Source organism: Aotus nancymaae, unplaced genomic scaffold (assembly GCF_030222135.1).
Source record: "Aotus nancymaae isolate 86718 unplaced genomic scaffold, 86718_ANA_hifiasm-v0.15.2.pri h1tg000014l, whole genome shotgun sequence".
NCBI classification, from domain to species: Eukaryota; Metazoa; Chordata; class Mammalia; order Primates; family Aotidae; genus Aotus; species Aotus nancymaae.
In genome coordinates this window covers 90372379-90387523 of record NW_026988425.1, presented here as the reverse complement: position 1 = coordinate 90387523, position 15145 = coordinate 90372379, and the positions used below count along the sequence as shown (strand labels likewise).

At 36.2% G+C, this 15145-nt stretch overlaps 1 long non-coding RNA gene across 1 annotated transcript in view; it reads right to left on the bottom strand.

The window, feature by feature from the left end:
* Positions 1-15145, bottom strand: part of LOC105729993 (uncharacterized) — a 662720-nt gene that overhangs the window by 160798 nt on the left and 486777 nt on the right. The window contains exons 6-9 of the long non-coding RNA XR_010342619.1: positions 9169-9280; positions 7801-7848; positions 7110-7200; positions 6896-7015 (exon numbers count right to left, since the gene is read on the bottom strand). This is a non-coding gene — a long non-coding RNA (uncharacterized LOC105729993). The remainder of the gene's footprint in view (positions 1-6895; positions 7016-7109; positions 7201-7800; positions 7849-9168; positions 9281-15145) is intronic.

The following is a 15145-nucleotide window of genomic DNA, read 5'->3' as shown; positions in this document are numbered from 1 at the left end:
AACCTATCTGTGGGATTGTCATGTCTCATTAAAAGCTAGTCAAGAAAGCAAAAAGCTGTTTAATTTTTAACTGCCCAGAAACACAACCTGATTAACACGAGTAGACATTTAGTAGCTTATGAAACAAGGTTCCAACCAGCTTTTAAATCTACTAATCTTCTCTCATGGCTGTGCCCGGGAGTCCCAGAAAAGCAGCCACTTAGCTCTTAGCTCACATCACCTAGTCCCAGGCCCTCGGCCAGTTTTTATGTGTGACTTTATGGTCACAGCAATAGCCCACTAGCAGAAGTAATTTGCACTAGTTGAGTATTTAAATATTATCCATGCTAAAATCAGAGTAAGAATACTATTTGATTTTTAAGATGAAACTTTTAACTAGAGAATTTTTTTTCTCCTTTCTTATAAGTTTGAATTAAATCTCTCTTTTATGAAAACCTCTGCTCTCCTCATTGGTTGGCCTTTCACTGAAGTCTGGTAACAGCAGCTTTTCCTGAGATGAACATCTCTCTAAGGCAGTGCTTCCCTCTATATCTCAGCATCAGTTTTCATTTGTACAAAATACATGCTGTAAATGATGATGTGGCAGCTACCTGTCTCGCTCATGATGCCTGGTACTCTTGTCGGGGCAAAAAGACCAACAAAGGGGACATCATCTTCCCTAAGAAGAGGGCTTTGTCCATGATGAGTGACCACATTTCAGTCTTGTCTATTTATTAGTTTCAATATTCAAAAACTTAGACCAGATTTCTGTCATGGTGATGAGCCTCTGCAAAATGTTAAATCACACCAATCTCAGTGGAAAGCTACTTTTAAAACAAACAAAACAAAAGAAAGAAAACATACTAATTTTGTTTCAGTGTAGCAGAGTTTTGTTTTTGTTTTTCGTTTTTCTCACACCTTCCAGTCAAAGAGCAGTTTTAGGATTCAATGGGCGTAAGAGTTTATGTTTGGGTAGCTCGCCCACATTTTACAGGCATCCTTGTACTACTCAGATCCATCTTTTACAATGTTAGCCCTGCACATAGAATGTCATTGTGTTATTAATTTAATGTGTTTTTGGAATTTTGGTTTCAGCAAGCAAATGGTCTCATACCTCAGTTCTTTCCAAAAACAAATACCTAGTTCTTCCAAAGTATAATTTTATATGAAACCTTTTAAAAAAGACTCCACATTCCCCACATGTCCTCATTGCCTCTCATCTCTCAACCCTTGACAAGCTACATTCTACTTGCAACATTCTAGTGGATGTATTTCCTGAAACCAACAATCTTCTAATGATTGTTTTCTAGACTTTTTCTTGTAAGGCCTGCTGAAGGCTCAGTGCAGATCACTATCATTTTATTTTTTATACACTCTACCATTTTAGCTTCTAAAACTTTGAGACAAGTTTGCTTTTCTTTATCTCACTGACTGCTCTTTCTCTAGTTACTTAAACTTTTTCTTACTCTTGACCCAGGACTGGGTATTATTCAGAATTCTTTTCTTAGTTATGACTTTATTTCTGTTCTCAAAGGAGTAGATTGTTATGACCCAGGTACGATCAAGAGCTCCTGAATATAACACAAAAAGCATATGTGATAACATGGAAGATTGAAACGTTGAAATTTATCAAAACTTACAATGTATATGCATCATGGGACACCACCAGGAAAGTGAAGCAACAAATACAGATGGAGACAATACTTGGAAATCATATATCTGATACGTATTTATATCCAGAAAATGTAAAAAATTCTTACAACTCAACAATTTAAAAAAACCAACTTTTGAAGGAGCAAAGCATTTCCACAGACATTTATCCAAAGAAGTTATATGAATGGCTAATAGGCACACAAAAACGTGCTCAATATCATTAGCTGTAGGGAAATCTTCGTAAACACATGCTGCATCAGCCTCTACATATTACATCGTTCTACTTCTGTTGCCTCTGGTTTCCAGTTGGTTAAGTCAATGAGAAGTATTAATAGAAGATATAAGCATAGTAAGAAATATAGACATTGAAGTATTTATTCCCCAGCAACCTCCTGTGGGGTTTTGTGCTGAGAGAGAATGCGTTACTCTAACAATGACACAGCCCTTGTTGGATGATCCTCTCACAGACTTGCAACTACAGTGACAGGCCCTGGTACCCACTTCCTCCACTTTCATCTTCAGGCTCGCTTTCTCGTTCACTCCCAGGAGCACTTCATCATTCCTTCTTGTTATTTTGTTTTAATCTTGCCCTCAGCCGTGTAAATGATCCCTTCATAAATCTTTCTTCCACCACTTTTTTTTGAGTGGACCATCTATTTTGAAGAAGCAGACTACTAATGTAGCTACCACTCTCCATAGAAGAGTCCCATCTCATCAGGTAGAATCTTCTGAAGAGCAAGGCACAAGCCCCCACCACTCCACAATGCCATGGGCACCTATCTTTTCTTTCTGTCTTTGGAAAATTCTTTTTAGCTGGAGCAAATCCTTCTCTTCCTGTTTAGGTTTTCTTCAGAAGCCCTTCTCTTCTCTGTCTGAACAAAACACAGCATAGCCTCCTCATAGACTTGATTTTGAAAAGAAAATTAAGAAAGGAAATTGTCATGTAGTTCTCACATTACCACAAACCTCTCTGTGAGGTAAGAGGGCCTAGAAACTGTATTATTTAAGAAAAGGCAAGGAGAAAGAGGAGACAACTTCAATCATTGATAAAAAATTACCTCTGCCACACTATGATCTATGCCAGCATTTCTCAACTGGGGGCAATTTTGCCTTCTAGAGGATATTTGGCAATGTCTGACGGTATATTTAGTCGTTACACAGGAAAAGTACTAATGCTATCTCATGGATAGAAGCCAGAGATACTGCTAAATGTTTTACAATGAACAAGACAGACCTTGTATCAAAGAACTAGTCAACTCAAAATGTTAATATTGCTGATGTTGAGAACCCCGAATTATGCTGACTTATGTGGTTCTATGAAGAGGTGAGTGGCTATAACTTTAGCTGACTGACTGCTACGCCTGCATCTATCAGCTGGGCCAAATCCAAATTCTAGGTTTCCACTCACAAGTTTAGAGTATGTCTCTAAACATACTTGCCAGATAGAATATGCCTCACTTTATTCTACAAATTTTCAGTTAAATGGAATGTCTTTGTGGTTCCTTTACCTACCCTTCCAAATAGTTATATCTATGATTTCCTAATTCTCCTGTCTTAGACTGTTCTATTTCTGTTTGCTGAACTAGTAGCCTCTCCTCCCCATCCTCAGGTGTCCAAACCAGGTCAATACATCACCAGGTCAAAAATCTTTTCCCATCTCAAGCCCCCATTACTCCATCTTTCTGTCTTAGTCATAGGAACAAGATCTCCCACATCAAAATCTAGAACTTTCCGTCATGTTTATCTTTTCCTTAATGTTTACTAACATTTTATTTTTAATAGTGAAAAACTGAATACAATCTAAATGAGAACACATAAGACAGTGATTGCATAAACTAAAGTACATCCAATGAATTTATCATGCAGTTAGCAAAATGGTAATTAATACTCTACTTTTTTAACTTTTAAGTTCAGAGGTACACGTGGAGGTTTCTTATGTAGGTAAACTTCATGTCACAAGGGTTTGGTGTACAAATAATTTTGTGACCCAGGAAATAAGCATAACACCTGCTAGCTATTTTTTTCTGATCCCCTTACCCCTCCCATGCTCCACCCTGAAGAAAGTCCCAGTGTCTGTTGTTCCCCTCCTAGTATCCATGGTTCTCATTGTTCAGCTCCCAGTTATAAGTGAGAACATGTGGTATTTGGTTTTCTGTTCCTGCATTCCTTTGCATAAAATAATGGCCTCCAGCTCCATCCATGTTGCTGCAAAGGACATAATCTTAATTTTCTTTTGGCTGTATAGTATTCCATTGTGCATATATGTCATATTTTCTTTATCCAGTCTACCACTGATAGACATTTAGGTTGATTCCATTTATTTTATATTAGGAATAGTGTCACAATGAACATATGCATGCATGTTCCATTTTGTAGTGGGAGGATGAAGATGATCAGGAAAAATAACTAATACGTACTAAACTAATATATGGGTGATCAAATAATCTGTACAACTAACCTCCATGACAGTTTACCTGTATAACAACCTGCACATGTACCCTTGAACTTGAAATAAAAGTTTAAAAAAAAAAAGAAGGGAGCCTGAAAGAGAGTAAAGCTTTCTCCCTGTAATCGTGGATCTATTTTCAGGCATATACTTTATTTGCAGGTATATCATGAAGTATAAACTTATTAGTTAATTTTTTTAAAAGTGATCATAAAAATGTTTCTTACAAAATCTAGAACTTTCTGTGGTGATTTTGAGCTGATGAGAAAATTGCCAGCCAAATACTGATCAGCTTCCACTGCCCATGATGTCTAAGCACACCGTGAGTACACACTGGGACCCTGGGCTCAAATGCCTCCACATCATTTCTTTCCATTCTCTTATTTGAATTTTAGAGCGTAAAACTTTACAAAATAAAGTGATCCCTCACTAAAGCCCAGCAATTGAGTGCACCTGTGGTAGGTTGTTCTCACTGATTATTGTTTTTAAAAACCACAATAATCCTCTGGTTTTTCTTTCACTTGATCCTTTTATGGGTTTTGTATTGTAGGATAGCTGCACATTACATGAAATTTAATCAAGCAGCTACTTTTTTTGTAATTAAATGGAAATCTGGGCCTCTGCTTTGTCAGTAACCTTTGATTGACCCTGGATCTCTATAACCAGGTATATAAAAAATTAAAGATTTTATGTTAGAAGCTAAGAAAAGTGGCTATTCGTCTCCCAGCTCCATTCTTTGCTGCAAGGTCATAGAGTTCCGGTTTCTTTCTCACTGCAAATTGGGTAAATGCCCTTCCAACTTTTTGTTCTCATTTCCATAATTTCAAAATTCAGTTTTGACTATATGGCAAACTTGCATGTGTTTTTCTGGGTGGTAGATAGACCTATTCTTAGCTTGTCTAATCTATACTTTTTAACTTTAGTTTTAGATATTGGTAACTTTATTTTCAAAAGTACCTTCTCGAAGGTAAACCCAGACTGTTGTTTTCAGAGTTAGTAGTAATGAAGTATCTAATATATTTCACAAGAAGTATTCCCTTGGATTTTTATAGGGTATCCCTCTGAGAATTCAACACACTTTGTTTCTGTACATCTCCTGGAGTTCTTTGGTGTATTAGTCAGGGTTCTCCATTGACACAGAACCAACAGGACACACACACAAACACACACACATGTATAAGAAAGATTTATAAGGAATTGACACATGACTGTGGAGGTTGAGAAATCTCAAGCTCTGTTGTCTGCAAGTTGGAAGTCCAGGGAGCCAGCAGTGTAGCTCCAGGTTAAGTGCAGGAGAACAATGTCCCAACTCAAAAGCAGGGAGAGAGATTAAGTTCTCCCTTACCCCACATTTTGTTCTATTTGGGCCTCCAATGGATTGGATGATGCCACTCACATTATGGAAGATAATCTGCTTTACCTATTCTACCAATTCATGTGTTAATCTCATCCAGAAACAGCCTCACAGACATTCTCAGAATAATGTTTAACCAAATATCTGGGCATCCCATCTCCCAATCAATTTGACACACAAAATTAACCATCAAAATTTGGTAGCTCTTGTCTCTAAAACTCAAGAAAATACGAGAGCTAAAGTCCTATTGATCCAGTCAGATTTAATCTTAGAGCAAAGCTAGAAACTGTGTGTTCCTTACAAAGGATGCTCATATCTTTCTAATTTCATACCCAGAACACCTCACAGTTCCTAAAAAATAGTAAGAAATGAGTAAATGTTGAATTCTTTACTATGTGCTATGGGAAGTTCAAGTGAGTATTTGTTTATATAACTTTATGTTAACAAACTGAGAAAATCTACATTACCTTCTCTTAGCCCTGCAGCTCTACAAAAACCAGCATCTACATCAAATGGGTAGAAATTCTATATAGAAGGAAACCTAGATACCAGCAATCTCTCCAATATTTATATTTCTTGTAGTACCCATTTAGATATGCCCAGAGCAAAATATGTTTTACATTGGGCCTTCAATAGATGCCTCTCTAAGCTAAGCATGATCTCTTTCATTTCCCATTTTCCAATTTACTTGTTAGTTGAATAGAAAGTCAGTATTACAGAATCATAGGGTTTCATTTTCTTATTCTTTTCCTTTGACATGAAAACTGATATCTCAGTAAGAGTGAATTCAAAGATGCAAAAAGACCACATTTCTATCCGGCTGTTTTCTAAACTCTTACCGAGAAATAAAAGAAAAGACAAATGAACACAGAACTAACATCAGGGTGCAAGTTCACTTCTATTATGTAGAACTGATTTTCTGATAATCTCCAAAAAATAACCACACTTGCTGTATTAATAAATAAATGCAGAAATAAGCCTTGGGTTTATCTTGGCTCCAGAGATGCTTTGTTGGTATGTCAGAGCCAAGTGAGTTGTCTACAGAAAGCCTTCCATCAAACCTTCCTTGAGTATTAAGTCTAAGGAAGGAACCCCAAAGAACTGCAAAGGATAGATAAGCAATATATAATACTAATAAGTGGCCCAAACTGGACAAGTTAAATCTTCAAAATGCTGCCCCCAGTAACTCTAAACTAGCTGCTGATTCCTTTACAGCCCAACTGGGAAGCCATGTGGTTAGTCTAGCCCACAAAAAGTTATATCATCAACTGCAGGGATCATATTAGCAACATATCTTTACTTGATATAAAAGTCATAACATTTATTGGCAGAAAATAATGCATGTCTATATGTTAAAAAATATGAAGGCATATACTTATACAAATATTCAACTCATAATTCTACAAATTGTCATCATTTGGGGTAAGATTTCTTTTAGCTACAAAATGGAAGTTATGCCATACCTATGAAAGAATATTCTCTCTTCATATCCAGTTTTCAGAAATGATCCATTGAAGAACCGTGATTATTTCTCCAGTTCAGTTTTTCTGCTTGACCTCATATGGCTGTCAGGCTTACAACAGCTGACAAGACAATTAAGCAAAAGGCAGCCAAAAACAAAGAAAATAACAGGGAATTTTAAATGCTTGGACAAAAAAAGCAAACTTTCAGACTCACTATGCATTGTCAAGTTGTCCCAAATGCTTTCTCGTAGGCTCGGCAAGATGTTGATTACCTCAGTACCAGCTCTGTCAACCCCAATGGGAAGCTGCAATACCATAATGGTAACAGAGAAGCTATTGTCAGTGGGCTACTTTAATTTAATTGCTCAGTTAAAAATTATGAGAAAGAAAATATGACCATCATAAAGTGTTACATTAAATCCAAGGAAATTAGAATTCAGCATGATAAAAATAACAGACTACTAAGCCTAAAGAAATACCAAGTTGAAAAACCCTCACACTTCAGGGATCTCTTCTGTTCTCTTTTCTCTTCTTATTGGGATGATTTTATCGTTTCTCAGGGCTGTATGAATCTACATGCAAAAGATTCTCAAATTTAAATTTCAAAGCTAATCTTCTTTTCCTGTACTCTAGAATTATTTTGCTTTCTTAGCATCTTTATTTGTATTCATAATAAGAATCTTAGACCTTATATGGTCAAAACGACTTGATTCCTCAACATTTTCAATACTTTTTCTTACTAAATTTCTCCATTTCAGTCATTTTACATCCACCTAGATGATTAAGCAAAAACCCAAGAGTCATTCTTGATTCCTCTCTCGTAACGAAATCAATTATGGTTGGGCAAGGTGGCTCACGCCTGTAATCCCAACACTTCGCGAGGCTGAGATGGAAGGATCACTTACTTGGGCCAGGAGTTTGAGACCAGCCTGGACAACACAGGAGGAGCCAGTCTGTAGAAAAAAAAATAAAAAAAAATTAGCTGGGCATGGTGGCACATGCCTGTAGTTTCAGCTACTCTGGAGGCTAAAGCAGGGGGGTGTTGCTTGAGCCCAGAAGTTTGAGGCTACAATTAACTATGATTGCACCACTGCCCTCCAGCCTGGACAACAAAATGAGATCTTGTCTCTAAAAAAGAAAAAAAGAAAATAAAAAAGAAATCCATCAGGAAATATAAGAACTCTACCTCTAAACTAGATCTCAAAGCTCACATTACATTTTTATCATACTTTTTCCCCTGTTACCATCCTGGACTGCTGCCAACAGAATCTTTCTCCTAGACTCCTTCAATATCCTCTAATTAAAAGCCATTTTCTACCCCTGCCCTTCTATAGCCTAGTACCCACACAAAAATTATACTGATACTTTCCACTAGAAAGTAAGTTTCCCAGTCTTGTCCCCCAAAGGATAATTGTATCAACTAGGAAATAACACTTTGTAATGTAGAAACCAACCTCCATTATTGACCTGTAAAAGTAAAACTACTGAACTTAATGGTGTAGAATGGGAGAATGTAATTCACTTACAATAAAGCTAATATGGAAAGGCATGAGGTGCCTTTGTTTCTCTTCTTCCTCAATCATCAGAGGCTCTGCCTAAAATCAAGTTCTCCTTTTTCTGCATGTGGCTTCCTCTTCTCAATAACTCTCATTATGTCATTTTCTCTTGGTCCACTAGCTGCTAACTAATACCTGTGGAAGTCACCCTAAGCTGTTGAAGGGGATCTGAATGTGCCCATAGTGCAGCCAGTTTGGAGATCTTCTGTGCTCATTCATTCGGGCCAGGTCTGTGTCTAGTGCTCTCTATCTGCTTCCCTCGACCTCTCCTTTACCTCTAGTTCTCATTTTCTGAAGAATATAACCTGTATAAATATGACATGTATTCCACAAAGAGTAGTTTTAGGATAGAATCCCAAGCAGCAGTATTTAAAAGAGTCAAAGAAAATGTATGCCAGTGATTTAAGTCTTAAGAAGTGTGGTTTCCACATGGCCAGGTGGAAGAACACTGAAAACACATAAGTGAATACAGAGAAAGTCTCTAGTTCATGGTTCTCACATTTTAGTAAACTTCAGAATCACTTTACTAAGACACACATTGCTAGACCACACCCCCAGGGTTTTTAATTCAGTAGTTCTAAAGTAGTCAGAAGTTTTGCCTTTCTAACAAGTTCCTAGGTTGTGCTGCTGATTCTCAGAAATTTCACTGTGAGAACTCAAGTTCTAGGCTCCACACTGAAAAGTGGTTGCAAGTGAAAGGAATTGTGTTGTCTTTACCTGAACTTGCTCTTTCCCATCAGAGACTTCCTATAGAGAGTTTAATCTGTGTCACACTTGTAGCCCCTCTGCACCACAGGAAATTGATGGTCAACAGAAGCAACTCTGGACTCTGAAAGGAGAGAAGTTAAAAGATGAGGAACACTGCAAATAGGAAAACTTGTATGCTTGCCCCTAGGAGTAGTATATCAGATTCATAGGGTAACCTACTTTTGTAAATTTGGCAGGGATTCTTGGTCTTTATATCCAAGAACCCTCAGTCAACTAATATGGGATGGGTCTGTGTATCAGTATTTTTTAAATCTCACAGGTATTTTTAATACATCCATGATTGAGAACCACTATAGTTTACTGAGGTTTGATCTCCTATCTCTGCTAGACTTCTTTCTTTTTGGCCACATTAGTTTATCAAGTTAGTTATATGCATGTCACCTGAAATGTATAGAAGTCTCAATCTAAGAAAGTGATTTTCAACCAGCTGTGATTTTTGCCCCCAAGAGGATATTTGGCAATGTCTATATATGTTTTTAATAATCACAACTTGGAAGTTCTACTGAAATCTAGTGGGTGGAGGCCAAAGAATGCTGCTGAACTCCATACAATGCATAAGAGAGTTCCCTGCAACAACGAATTATCCAGTCTGAACTATCCATAGGGCTAAAGTGGAAAAACCCTGGGCTAAGCATGGGGCATGTGATTCCCCTTTTTCACCAAGAAGGGTTTGTTCTTAACAATATGCGTTTGCTTCAGCAAATTCTGATGGAAACAATCCTGGGTCTTTTGACTTTTGGTCATGAGAGAGGGATGAGAAGACACTGAGATCAATCCAAAGAAAGTTTGATAAATTAAAGCAAACAAATTAAAAAATATTACTCTTCTCATGATTATGCCTACAATCAAGACCTGAGTGTGGAACATCAGTAAAATTTTTAAATGTTTCACCTAGTCCTGGTTTTCTGCAATTTTTAAACCTCATTTAAAAATTCTATTTGATAAAACAACTGTAGCGTTTAATAGGAAGGCATTGTTAGTTATAAAACCATGTAGTATACTCTCTCAGGAGACTGGAAAAGCTTGACATAGTTTTAAAAGGTCAAAATGGTTTACAATATATTTATGGCACACTGTTTGGGATTAAGAGTGTCATTTCTCAGTCATTTGGTTAAGTTGATATGTAAAGACCTAATATGAAAAGCAGAAACCTTATTTGGGTTTTACTTTATTGATGTCATTGATTCTTCCATCACTGTTTCTCATCAAGCTGTTCCTGCTAATTATCACTGGCACAAAACCACATTCTACATTTTCTCTCAAGATTGGAATGTTTTTTCTCAAGTGAATAAATAAAGAAGGAAGGATCTATCCAAAGTAATAATACATTTTATTACCTTTCTGTTTGTTTTTAAAATTACCATTGACACTGGAAACGTTTTGTTATTCCTATTTTTTTATATCCATAAAATTAAATTACATGAGAAAATAAAGCCAAGATATGTAATTCATTAAATGTAGGAGCTGATTTCAAACGAACAACAGGGAAACAATTGACATCATTTTCACCAAATTAGGCTGGGGAGAAAATGCTTTCCATGCAAATAATATTGAAGGTAATGAATATGAGAATGTGGAGCAGTAGATTCCCTGCATAAGCGTACTTTCTGTTGTTTACTTGAAAAGAATGAGTCATGACAATATGGTTGTAAAATAAGCAGATATTTCGAAAAAGCAAATAGTTGGGGAACTGGTAGGAGAGAGGAAACCAAGAACTAAGATTTACTGAGTAGCTTCTAAACCAGAAAAATGCAAAGTACACTTGACACAGGAAATCTAATTTATGGCAAAACAATGGCTGGATACTGTCAACAAGACAACAAATAGACTTAAAATATATCAATTAGAAACTTCCAAGTATGCCTTGGTCCTAATAAAGTCATTGACAAGGCAACATATCTGATTTTTCTAAGATCTTTACAGTTCACAAATTCCAAAACCCACCCAATCTCATCTCATAATTACTCCACAAGCTGAGCAAGAAAGACACTATTATTCTAATTCGAGGGATGAGAAGCTTGAGACCCATTAGTATTGAGCAACTATCTCAGGATCAACCAGCTAGTAAGTTGCAGAATCTGGAGACAGAAAGTATCTTCTTTCTGCCACATCATGCTGCCTTTGCAGATACTGTTATGGCCTGAATTAATGTTGCTATATTTTGCTATTTTTCTACATTTTGCTATGGAAAGAGTTCTAGAATGATTATGTAAATCTACCTCTCAATAACTCTTTCTGGGCTAGAACTAGAAAATAACTAGCTATTAAATATGCTGCCTACTGAAATAATTTGGCAGAGATTAATCATATTTATTTATGCTGGAGTTTGACTTAACATAGATTTACCTGAGTGATAGGAGATTTGGCCCCATCTCCTGCATGCACTTCCTTCCATTTCTCTGTATCATTCCTCTCTTCTCAGGCTCAGGCTCAGGCCCCTGCTTTTTCCTCTTGTTCCATTCTCCTCCTCTATCCTACTTTTCTTTTCTCAGTATTACGTAGTAAGGATGAAAGTGTGAATTGGTATAATATTTTTATTTGGAGAAGTAGACATTTACTAGCATGTGTCAAGAGTTTCAAAATGGTCATATTCTTAGATGCAGAAATCCACTTCATATAATGTATCCTAAGGGAGTGATTATAACTGGATGTAAAAACAAGACTCTTGTGTCAGTTTTCATGGAACCCTGAAGGCAGCAGGTGCCAACCATTCCCTCTTTACACAGAAAGGGGCTGGGCCACCCAAGTGGGACTGACAAAAGGGATCTGGGAAAATTGCTTTTATAACCCTTACCTATAAAATAGGAAGGCTGTGAGCAGAAATGAAGCTTGGCAAAAGCATTGATCTAAAGCATGTTTTCAATGGCTGTGGCCTTCTGCCTCCCTGATGCCATGGTAGAGGAGAAGGTGGGCATCAAAGCATCCATGTGGTAAGCTTGAGGATGGGAACTCAGGCAGAGCTTGAGTTTGTTTTCTAACTAACTACAACAATATGACTAGAGAGAGGAATAGAGTAAAATCCAACCAGCTCCTTTTTCTTGCCATTTGCCTGAAACCAGCTGCAAACTAATGCATAATTTCTAATTATTAGGCTATAATAGACACATTTATTAATTTATAATAATTGCTATCTTATTTGTTGGATACAATAAATGGCTGGGGGCTTTCTGTTATCCAAGAGTGAGGGAATTATCTGTCTTAAGCTACCCTGGATTTCAACTGGTAATAATTTAAATTTTCTTCACTAGTCTCTCCTGTGTTTTTTACATTTTCTATAAAAATGCTTGCTTTATAAATGGAAGAAAGAGAAATAAATTAAGAAAATAATCACCATCTCAAATGAGAAAATAACAAACTGGAGAAAAGGGTTTAGTTATGTGTTCCACAATTTTTTCTTTCCAAGACCTTTTTATTAGCTTGATTGCTTATATAAATATATAAAACATACACTCATCAAATTTGCTAATTGCATACAGTAGAAGGGATTGTGAAGCAAATAATTATCACATCAAATCTGAGGTCAGTGTTATTACTGACATTTTATAGATGAGAAAACTACTTCAATAAGCCACGTGTGCCTAAACTACTGTAGCCACTAAGTAGGGTCGAAATTCCAAATCATTTCTATTGGTTTGAAGTTTGGTTTAAGGAGGATTTACACATGAGGTGGAAAACAGAACTCACTAACGAATTCCTTTCCAAATCTGACATGTTAATATTTCATTTTATTAAATTGAAAACAAAAACAAGCAAACTCACTTTTGTAAAGGAAATAAAGAACAGTTGAAAAGAAATTGCTAAGCTTGCTGTATTGACATAATTTGCTTAATTCTTTCAAAAAACCCAAATCTAAGTCTCTACAAGACAGAAATTGCTATGAAAGTATGTAAATAACATATAAGAAAGAAAATAAAGGCTATGAAATAAAAAGATACATTGTCCAAAAAAAAGAATGACAGAAGTTTTGTCAGTTGCGTGTGTGTAAAATTTAATCATGTGTTGATAACGGTAGCCATTCTGTTTATCTAATTTGATATACATGTACTATTTCCCAGCTTCATGAAAGACATAGCTTTTTGATAAACCTTTTATTGAATAGGAGCTGCCAAAAAGTAATTGGAAATCATTTTTATTGCACACAATTAATTTGAGAATGTAAAGTTAAATGGAAATCTCTGATATATTCATAGTACCTCTAAAGACCACCCCAAGGGCAAATTTTAGTTTGAATGCAAATCCTGTTTGCTAGGCCATGTAAATTAAATTAGAACAACATCTCTTTTAAGTAATAACCCTTTATATAGTTACGATAGGCTCAGAATATCATGGTCTCAAAGAAAGAATATATTCATAGGGGAGAGAAATGCAAAATTCATAACTAATCAAAAATATGCAAATAAATATTTTCTCCTATTGAATAATGCAGCTAGGTCGAAGGGTTAACACCCTACTCTGTGAGAAGCAACACTTTATTAGGAAGTTGTTACTATCTCAAAATAAAGCGAGATGCAAGGTGTTAAGTCTAGCATGTTGGTTCCACAAAACAGTCACAGAATTATTTGCAAAATGCTGCCTAAGATTAGTACATGTATTTTTTCAACAAGTATATACTACTGACAGAAGTATGGACAGAGTTAATATATATTTTACTAACTTGGGACTCTGAATCCAAGTTTTATAAAAGACTTCCATAGACAGTATAGAAGGTTGGAGATGTATAGTTTCTTCATTTTATAATGATAACATAGTTTAATGCCTATTTACTACCCCACCAATGAGAATGTAATGGGTTAAGCTGAGATCATATTTTGAATATTGTTTTAAGCTACTCTTCCCTAATTTAGTAGTATTAGGGGTAAGCTATTAAACAGCAGTTTCTTCCATCCAGAAGTTCTTCTCCTATTAGCAGAGTATCCATTACATACTTATAAGCTATAAGTAACTGAAGATCTAATTCAAAGTTACTTAAACACTAAGGAAATGTACTGGATCATTTAACTCAAAGTCCAAATGTAGGGTGGCTCAGGTTTACCATAATCCAAAAGCCTCTGTTCAATTTCTCTGTGATACTTGGCTGCACCATCCTCTTGATTTGGGTTCATCCTGAGGGTGACTGATGACTGTGGAAGTTCTAGCTCTGATCAGCAGTCATCTTTGTTTCCAGAGGCACAAAGGGTGTCTTGTCCAAAAATATTCTTTTTGGTCCATTGCAGTTTCCCTCAAAAAGTCCCCAGCTCACTTTTTCTCATTGACCTAAATTGGGTCACATGTCCACTTATAAATTAAACACTGTTTCTAGTGGCATGCCATGAACAACTGGCTTAGTCCTGGGTTCCTAAAGTAATTTCTGTTTCAAAAGTACCTAAGAATAGGGTTATCATTCAGTCAAACAAGTCCATTCCTAGTGTTCAGAATGGATTCGCGTATACTATGTTGGGGGATGTGTAGACACAAGAAGGGAAATCACAGAACTGTAAGAAAGAGGAAAGAAAAATAAGGTGGATGATCAAAAATACCCTTACAGCTCATTATTTTCCCCAACCAAAAGAAAGATCTGAATAGCTGGGAGAATATTCTCTATTCCAATGTAAAGAAAGCATTTAGGCCTTTTATTCTAAAATTAATTTTGCTTCTAGAGAATGGTGTGTATACTATTAAATGGCATGGTTTGGCACAATCCTACCCAGTCTTCCTGAAAAACAAGAAAACATGAATAACATGCAATCTTAAGTGTGAAAAGTAAGGCCAGATGGAAAAATTGCCTTAGAATCCTAGGAAGGCCATGCATTAGTTCTGGACCATTGGTTTAAAGGTAGCCTATAATTTAGCAATGCAGATTTTAAGATGTACAATCTTTTATTAAAATAGCAAATAACTCACGTTTTCCTGATCAAGGAGCCAAATTTCAAATGGTAAATGGTGCAAG